The 9,984-nt window shown below is 44.2% G+C and overlaps 1 non-coding gene across 1 annotated transcript; it reads right to left on the bottom strand.

Annotated features, from left to right (window-relative positions):
• Positions 1-4,739: 4,739 nt before the first annotated feature.
• Positions 4,740-4,821, bottom strand: trnas-cga (transfer RNA serine (anticodon CGA)). The gene has a single exon. It is a non-coding gene; the product is annotated as a tRNA-Ser (tRNA).
• Positions 4,822-9,984: the final 5,163 nt, after the last annotated feature.

Raw genomic sequence — 9,984 nt, 5'->3', positions numbered from 1 at the left:
ATGTGGCAGCAGGGGCATGGCCAAGTGGCAGTTTGTGAATGGAGGGCGGGGTCAGGGAAGGTAAGTGGCCAAGTCATTACACCTGCTGTCAATTAGTGTGTGTGTGTGTGTGTGTGTTTTGTTTGTTGCAGGGACGGAGCATAAAAGGAGGGGGAGAGCAGATAAGTGCTGGCATGTGTGCGTGTAGTGTGTGATAGTGTGACTAAGTAAAGCTGAAAAGCTAAAATAAGTACAATAAAGAGGTTGTGTGTGACCATCAACTCTCGCCTGCCGTGCTTCTGTGCTCCACCCACATCAGGAACTACTACATACACAAATAAACATATATCACAATGACCAAATTTCAGAGTGAACTAAATTTCACCGATTTTATGAAATTGACCTTTAAAGAAAATATCTTGCAAATACACAAATTGAGTTAAAAGTCGGTCTTTGTGTCTGTGCTTATAAAAAATCCACATGTTGAATTTGTGCTTCATGATATAATCACTGAAGTGATGAAAATAGACAGGACTATTTTTTTGTCAGGGAGGTCACCATAACTCCATCTGTGAGCACAGCAGAGGTGTACAAGTGCATGCTGTACTCGTATCAGCGGGGCAAAGGATTCGGTTGTGCAAAAAGTGCAAACAGTCCAAATCGGCAGGCATATACAGTATCATGAAACAGACAAAAGGTCGAGCGAGGCACAAACAGAATATCGTAGACAGACGCAGGGTCAAAAACCAGGAAACAGGAAAGAGGAATCAGAAACCAGGAAATCAGTCAGGAAACACAGTTTGGTAATGTGTCACAACAATGCAATACTTTGCAAAGTAAATCTGCATTCTGAGTCCTTATTTAAATGCGCTGATTGCGCCTTATTCCTGTGCAGGTGTGCGTGAGTCAGTTTGGAGCGCGCGCTGTCCAGAGAGTCCTTCTTGTTGTGACAACTAGACTATAGGACATAATATTATGGTCTAGTATGACTTCTTGGTCAGTTTGTTTGCATTTCTCCACAAAAATTATTTGCAATGCAGTATTAGAAAAGGAATCATAATGAAGTACTGGATAGTTTATTGCCTGTTTATTTAAAAAAAAAAATACCTGCTTATTTTCCATCCGTTTGATGTGTGACACGGAATGCTGTTGTGTGGAATCCTACGTCACACAGCGCCACCCTCATTTTCATCTCCTAATACATCCATTCAATGTATCTGGCTAATCCAGTATAGCCGTGCCTGGGGAAATGGCCCAGTGGACTGATGTTACAACTTTAACATGTTTTTTTAAGCTAAAGTCCACTTCATTTTTTTTGTGTAGGACATCTTGTATTAATGTATAATGATGACATTTCATAACTCCATAATTTCAACATTTCCTGGTTAATCGCTTTAAAAAATGGTCAGCAAAGTGTAGCATCTGTTCTATAACAATATCATACAAGTCTCTTGTGTTTGTGCGCCTAAGAACTACTTCACACCTACAATTTTTTGAAACTATGAAACACATAGTTGGAGCATAGGCTTGAATAACAGTAATCTTAATGTTCCTTGTGAGGAGTCGGAGAGTGAGAATACAGTCATTAATAGGTTTCCATCCAATAAGTGCCTTGGCAATGTCTCTTTTGAGTAGAACACCATTTAGGAGTTCGACACTTGATCTAAAGGATTGTGTGCATAAAAAAATGAAGGATTGCATCTATTATGTGAGCAAAACAACATATCTTCTCTAGTTTGCATGTTCGCCTGACTAAATATCCAGTTTGGTGTACTTCTACTGCGAAAAGTCCAAAACACAAGGCCGAGGCAATAATATAAGTCGATTAACTTCGTACCAGCAATGTGATAGACTCCACCCTGAAAGCCATTTCAAAGATAGTGATCCTATGTGCAAATTAATACAACTAGATAATATAAAGCTTGCAGTCAGAACCACTGTCTGCTCTTAACAGCACCTTCAGACAAAAATAAATAAATAAATAAATAAATCACAGATATTAAAGTGCCTGTTCTAATACATTGCTGTTTCCATAAAACAGAAAGAAATTATGCAGGGACGTTATAGCACACCCTCAACATCAACAGATTTGAAAATATTTTAAAATATTACTGCTATAGTGAGGCTTTCTATAAAAGATACAGTTTCAAATGGTGGTTTTCAAAACAGTGCAAGCATATACTCACCAGCCACTTTAACAGGAACTTGTTCTTGAGTGGAACCCAATGTGTTCTGCTGTTCTGCTGTTGCATGCTGAGATGCTTTTCTGCTCACCACAGTTGTAAAGAGTGATTATATGAGTTATTATATCCTTCCTGGCCAAAAAACTCAAACCAATCTATCAATTTTCCTCTGACCTTTCTTATCAACAAGGCATTTGTTTCCAGGCACAGAACTGTCCCTCACTCATTCACTGTTTTTTGTTTTTTTTGCACCATTCTGTGCAGACTGTTGTGTGTGTGTGAAAACCCCAGGAGATCAGCAGTTTCTGAAATACTCAAACAAGTACATCTGGCTCAAACCAACACCCATGCCACAGTGAAAGAAAGTCATGCTTTGAGATCACAATTTTTCTGCTGTTTGAACAGGGTGGTGTAGTGGTTAGCACTGTTGCCTCACAGCACGAAGGTTCTGGGTTCAAGCCTAGTGGCTGATGGGGGCTTTTCTGTGTGGAGTTTGCATGTTCTCCTGCTGTGGGTTTCCTTCAGGTGCTCCAGTTAGGCTAATTGGTGGCTCTAAATTGATTGTAGGTGTGAATGGTTGTTTGTCTCTATGTGTCAGCCCTGCGATGACCTGATGACATGTCCATGGTGTACCCTGCCTCTTGCCCATAGTCAGCTGGGATAGGCTCCAGCTTGCCTGCAACCCTGTAGGACAGGATAAGCAGTTACAGATAATTAATGGATGGATGATCCTAGCTGCAGAGTTCTGGATTAATTGGAGCTGGTGGAGTAGCTTTACAGTAGTATGAACCATCTCTTTAAGGAGTATGGGTGCAGCACGGTGGTGTAGTGGTTAGCGTTGTCGCCTCACAGCAAGAAGGTCTGGGTTCGAGCCCCGTGGCCGCCGAGGGCCTTTCTGTGCGGAGTTTTCATGTTCTCCCCATGTCCGTGTGGGTTTCCTCCGGGTGCTCCGGTTTCCCCCACAGTCCAAAGACATGCAGGTTAGGTTAACTGGTGACTCTAAATTGACCGTAGGTGTGAATGGTTGTCTGTGTCTATGTGTCAGCCCTGTGATGACCTGGCGACTTGTCCAGGGTGTACCCTGCCTTTCGCCCATAGTCAGCTGGGATAGGCTCCAGCTTGCCTGCGACCCTGTAGAAGGATAAAGCAGCTGGAGATGATGAGATGAAATGGGTGCAGCACTAATCTTCGTTTCAATAGCCCTTAGCCTCTCATCTATACAGCTAGGGTTACCATCAGGGGGTTAATCCTCTGGTAACCGCAAGAGTTTGAATTCCTCACTCACATCTGTATTGCAGTGTGCCTTGCCAGACAGTAGTATGTACCATTTTTAGGATGGTCTTTGGTACAACCCAACCATGAGTAGAACTCACGATCTCCCGGTCGAGAAGCAGGCACGCTAACCACTAGGCCAACTCGCAGTATCAGTGGTAAGACAGGTGCTGATTATTGAGGTTATCATCGAGGAAAAATCTGAATCAGCTGTTAATTATTCAAATCTACCATCATCTGTTGGGGTTCCCATGGTGACAAACATCCATGCACTCATGTTTTGATTTCTGTTCTTGTCTTGTCTCCACCCCCACCCTGTCACTGGCTTGTTACCTGATTGTGTTCACCTGTTCTGTGCTAATGCCTGATTCATTTTCTCTATTCATACCCTGCTGTGTCAATGCCTTAACATTACCTACAGTGCAGTTGAGTCGTTGTGCACTAATTATTTACAGTCTGCCTGCAGAGAGCACTGCAGCAGCACTTTAGTCCTTTAGTCTGTCCAGCCTTCTCACCTCCTCATATGTATGCTTGCGTTGTATCGCTGCATTGCATTCTGGGACTCCAGAAGTGTTTACTCCACTAACTCTATACTGGATTTATTATTAATCAATAGAATAATAATTTATATGAATGATAATATTTGTCACATATATATAAATACGGGGCGGCACGGTGGTGTAGTGGTTAGCGCTGTCGCCTCACAGCAAGAAGGTTCTGGGTTCGAGCCCCGTGACCGGCGAGGGCCTTTCTGTGCGGAGTTTGCATGTTCTCCCCGTGTCCGCGTGGGTTTCCTCCGGGTGCTCCGGTTTCCCCCACAGTCCAAAGACATGCAGGTTAGGTTAACTGGTGACTCTAAATTGACCGTAGGTGTGAATGTGAGTGTGAATGGTTGTCTGTGTCTATGTGTCAGCCCTGTGATGACCTGGCGACTTGTCCAGGGTGTACCCCGCCTTTCGCCCATAGTCAGCTGGGATAGGCTCCAGCTTGCCTGCAACCCTGTAGAAGGATAAAGCGGCTAGAGATAATGGGATGAGATGAGATGAGAGATAATGAGATGAGATGAGATATATAAATACTCTCTGCATTTAACCGATCTGAAGCAGTGAAAAAACACACAGAGCAGTTGGGGGTTAGGTGTCTTGCTCAAAAGTACTTCACCCATGGAGTGATGAGAAAGTGCTGTTTATTCACACCCTCTACTCAAACATTTCCTTGCTGGTCCAGAGAATCAAACCAGCTTCTCTCTACCTAAAGTAACCACCAGGAGACTGAAGAACAAGACCTTGAAACTTTACACTGTCACGCTGCAAGCAGGATTCAAACCTGCGTGGGGAAACCCCATTGGATTTCGAGTCCAACGCCTTAACCTCTCGGCCATTGCAGCTACAGTCATATAGTTGAGCTTTGGTAAAGCTAATGGATATGAGCAATCGCGCACTCTGATTAGCTACTCTACTACTAGGATATCAGCTCATATACCATGAATGGTGAAAAACAAAATGGAGGAGCATGTTGCTGAACCAACTGAGAACAAAATAAAAACTCTACTCAAAAACAAAACCTCGAAATTTGTTATCTTGACCAAGGAGGTTTCTGTGCTGCTTTTCAGATGAAATCCAGATTGAAATGACTCAAAGAGGCCATTGTCCTTCAAGTGGTCCTGGAGTTGAGATGCCACTATCCGCTCAAGAACTTTAGATATAAATGGCAGAGTTGAGATGTGTCGATAGTTGTTGAAATCATCAGGATTCAGCCCAGGTTTCTTCAGAGTTGGTCTGAAAATAAAATTTTTTTAATGAAGGAGGGACAATACCCTTCAAAAAAGTCAAAGTCCCTCTCACACTAGAATCTGGTCTTCCCAGGCAGTCTCCTGTCCCAGTACTAACCAACTCTTTAAGGCATATGGGTGCAGAGCCAATCTCCGTTTCAATAGCCCTCAGCCTCTTACCTATTGAGGTATTTCACTCACGTGACCAAGTCATGTGACACTGCCATTTTGGACGGCACGGCTCGAATCAGTTTGAATGCGAGGAAGGCGACAAACGAAAAACATAAAAGAAAAAGGAGCGAGATGCAGAAAACACCTTCACTATCCAGCGACGTAGGGCATTTACAGGGTGAGCAGAGGGAGAGGTATTTGCAAAAATTGAGGTTAGCAGGCTTAGAGAACGCCGTTTACCTGCTTCCACCAGGATTGTTCACTGACAGCTAAGATTTGTTCACATTTTCATTTACTTTCGGTCCTCAGGATAAACAAAATGTTATTAAATGTCATTGAAATAACTTCTTAGTCTGTTGAGACATGGCCCGTTATAAGTTTTTCCTTTACTGTATTTACTAGTTTACTGAGCGCGCTCCGGGGCGGGCTGGCTGGCTGGCTAGCTAGCGCTCCGGGGCTAGCTAGCGCTCCGGGGCTGGCTGGCTAGCGCTCCGGAGCCGGCTGGCTGGCTGGCTAGCGCTCCGGGGCCGGCTAGCTAGCTAGCGCTCCGGGGCCGGCAGGCTAGCGCTCCGGGGCCGGCAGGCTAGCGCTCCGGGGCTAGCTAGCACTCCGGGGCCGGCTGGCTAGCGCTCTGGGGCTGGCTGGCTAGCGCTCCGGAGCCGGCTGGCTGGCTAGCGCTCCGGGGCCGGCTGGCTGGCTGGCTAGCGCTCCGGGGCCGGCTGGCTGGCTAGCGCTTCGGGGCTGGCTAGCTAGCTAGTGCTCCGGGGCCGGCAGGCTAGCGCTCCGGGGCCGGCTGGCTAGCGCTCCGGGGCCGGCTGGCTAGTGCTCTGGGGCCGGCTGACTGGCTAGCTAGCTAGCGCTCCGGGGCCGGCTGGCTGGCTAGCTAGCTAGCGCTCCGGGGCCGGCTGGCTGGCTAGCTAGCTAGCGCTCCGGGGCCGGCTGGCTGGCTAGCTAGCTAGCGCTCCGGGGCCGGCTGGCTCAGTAAACTAGTACATCCAGTAAAGGAAAAACTTGAGACTGAAAGGTTTTAACAGTCATCCAGACCGTAAACATTGCCACAGTAACATACCAGCTACTGTTGTTGACATTAGCTAGCTTGCCGTCCAAAATGGTGGACACCGGGGCGTCACGTGACCCTGTGATGTCAGGTGAAATACCTCAATACAGCTAGGGTTACAGTAGGGGGGCTGGTCCTCTGGTAACCATGAGAGTTTGACTTCCCCACTCACATCTGTATTGCAGTGTACCTTTCCAGACAGTAGTAGGTACCATTTTTATGATGGTCTTTGGTACAACCCAATCACAAGTAGAACTCATAATCTCCCAGTCAAGAGGCAGACATGCTAACCATTAGGCCAACTTTTCACTTTCTGTAGAATGTTGTTCTGTGAACATTTTGAGCTCAATGGTTGTGACGGAATGCTACAGTAACCCTAGGTAGCCCATGTATGCCTCACCAGAGGGGAACCATCAGGGCCTTCTAGTCCTTCAGAGAAGCCCAAACATATCAGAATTTCAAATATTATATTTAATTTATTTCATTCTTTAATACATTCATTATAATTATTCTCTTCTAATTCTAATTTGGCCTCATTTTCTATCAAATTTGCTTCAGAAATGAAAGGGTTACTGTCATGAAAACATTAAAATCGAGTTATCCAATGAGATTGTTTTGTTTGGTGTCTCTAGGCTGAGAAGAGTTTAGAACTGCTCACTCATTGGTTAGGACTTCATTGCCAGAACAGAAGGCCATGGCAGTGTATGTTTATGTAAGCAGTGACAGATTAATTAACCAATAAGATTTTGATTTATAGTGGAAGGGACAAAAAATGTATCACCCTCGGCCTCCTCGAAGGTCAACGCAAGCTTAACCATGAGTCGACACTGTCAGTGCAGCAGTGAAGTCACCTTCCAGCCAGTGTAGCATTCATCAGTAGTGTTAGCAAATGCTAATAAAGCATCCAAGCCAGTGCTATCTATCAAGAACAAGTAGCACAGGCTAACGACCAAGAAACTAAGATTTCTATCTCCAGACTCTTCTTCCACCTGCGCTCACTACAGTATTTTTCACTCAGACTAAAGTATTCATTTCCCCTGTGTAATTTACTTAATTACTTTTAAAATCAATATTGACAGCTACACACAATGGAGCGACCTGGCACCCTGCGGCTAATCCCTTGCAAAATCCTTTGCCCTGTTGCTTTTTTGGTGTCTGGTTAAGTTTTGGCTGAGTTCAAGTCCCAGCTCTAATAGGAATGGTTCACCACTGAGCCTCATGTATGCCTCAAGGATGCTTTCACGGTTATGATGGATCAATTCATCCGGCGCTTAACCCATAGCAATTTTCAACACGATTAAACTTTCCAGGGATGGAAGCCACGCCTTACCAGTTGTCATGCCAGTAGCTCCCTGGCTCTCACATATTCCGACAGAAGGGCTCAGAACTCATGCTGGTTGACCCCCGGAAGGCTCAAAATCATTTACTTGCATCTATCGTGAAGTGATTCTGGCTATTTGAGCCCTTAGCTTTAGCACGTGATTCTCCCAGTCCTTTTTGGTATGCTTCCAGTTACACACATTTCAGTTATGTGTATTCTCCTCTATTGTACGTTCTCTGATCACACCCAAAGTACTCAACTTCAGAATGAAGGCAGCCTCATGGAAGAGGTGTGATTTGTTTAAAATAGAGTCACAACCTTGTGTATTTTGGTTGTCGGGAAAACATGGAACATAGATTTCTGCATTTAACATGTGAATGTCATTGAAATCCATTCAAACCATAAACCAGACCCTGAATTTGAAAAATAAATGCAAAAGGAGAGCTTAGCTGTATAACAGCTCACCTGAAAGGAAGGCATTAGTTTCTATTTATGGCATAAACCCAAAAATAAGGTACATATACCAAACGACACGTGTGCTGGGCCTATGCAAATGTGGCGATTCCTGTGGCTGGAAAGCTGTTCATCCAGGAGTCTGTACAGGTGGATGATGTCTTCACAGTCGAGAGGAGATCACTGGATGCACAGCACGTCAGTGAGCCCCAGTATATCCAGACGAGGTCAGAATACTCATGACTGCCTTCTTTGCACATGGTGAACTCTTCAACTTTTTTCTCACTCGATCAGGAGCACAAACAAATACAGAAGAGCAGGGGTTTGGGTTGAGGATTGTTAAGGCACACCAGAAGGTTGGTCCTATTTATACTATTCTTAATTGATATTTGGGTTTTATTCGAAGTGAGATAATTATTTATCAGGCTACAAGAAATGGTATTTTCATTTGAAACATATGACTCAAATTTGGGAATACAGTGGTGCTTGAAAGTTTGTGAACCCTTTAGAATTTTCTATATTTCTGCATAAATATGACCTAAAACATCATCAGATTTTCACACAAGTCCTAAAAGTAGATAAAGAGAACCCAGTTAAACAAATGAGACAAAAATATTATATTTAGTCATTTATTTATTGAGGAAAATGATCCAATATTACATATCCATGAGTGGCAAAAGTATGTGAACCTCTAGGATCAACAGTTAATTTGAAGGTGAAATTAGAGTCAGGTGTTTTCAATCAATGGGATGACAATCAGGTGTGAGTGGGCACCCTGTTTTATTTAAAGAACAGGGATCTATCAAAGTCTGATCTTCACAACACATGTTTGTGGAAGTGTATCATGGCATGAACAAAGGAGATTTCTGAGGACCTCAGAAAAAGCGTTGTTGATGCTCATCAGGCTGGAAAAGGTTACAAAACCATCTCTAAAGAGTTTGGACTCCACCAATCTACAGTCAGAGAGATTGTGTACAAATGGAGGAAATTCAAGACCATTGTTATCCTCCCCAGGAGTGGTCGACCAGCAAAGATCACTCCAAGAGCAAGGCGTGTAATAGTCGTCGAGGTCACAAAAGACCCCAGGGTAACTTCTAAGCAACTGAAGGCCTCTCTCACATTGGCTAATGTTAATGTTCATGAGTCCACCATCAGGAGAACACTGAACAACAATGGTGTACATGGCAGGGTTGCAAGGAGAAAGCCACTGCTCTCAAAAAAGAACATTGCTGCTCATCTGCAGTTTGCAAAAGATCACGTGGACAAGCCAGAAGGTTATTGGAAAAATGTTTTGTGGACGGATGAGACCAAAATAGAAATTTTTGGTTTAGATGTGAAGTGTTATGTTTGGAGAAAGGAAAGCACTGCATTCTAGCATAAGAACCTTATCCCATCTGTGAAACATGATGGTGGCAGTATCATGGTCTGGGCCTGTTTTGCTGCATCTGGGCCAGGACGGCTTGCCATCACTGACGGAACAATGAAGTCTGAATTATGCCAGCAAATTCTAAAGGAAAATGTCAGGACATCTTTCCATGAACTGAATCTCAAGAGAAGGTGGGTCATGCAGCAAGACAACGACCCTAAGCATACAAATCGTTCTACCAAAGAATGGTTAAAGAAGAATAAAGTTAATGTTTTGGAATGGCCAAGTCTAAGTCCTGACTTTAATCCAATCAAAATGTTGTGGAAGGACCTGAAGTGAGCAGTTCATGTGAGAAAACCCACCAACATCCCAGAGTTGAAGCTGTTCTGTATGGAGGAATGGGCTAAAATT

The sequence above is a fragment of the Neoarius graeffei genome, chromosome 5, assembly GCF_027579695.1.
Source record: "Neoarius graeffei isolate fNeoGra1 chromosome 5, fNeoGra1.pri, whole genome shotgun sequence".
Lineage (NCBI taxonomy): Eukaryota > Metazoa > Chordata > Actinopteri > Siluriformes > Ariidae > Neoarius > Neoarius graeffei.
The sequence above is the reverse complement of the archived record's forward strand: the minus strand, read 5'-3'. Positions and strand labels throughout refer to the sequence as shown.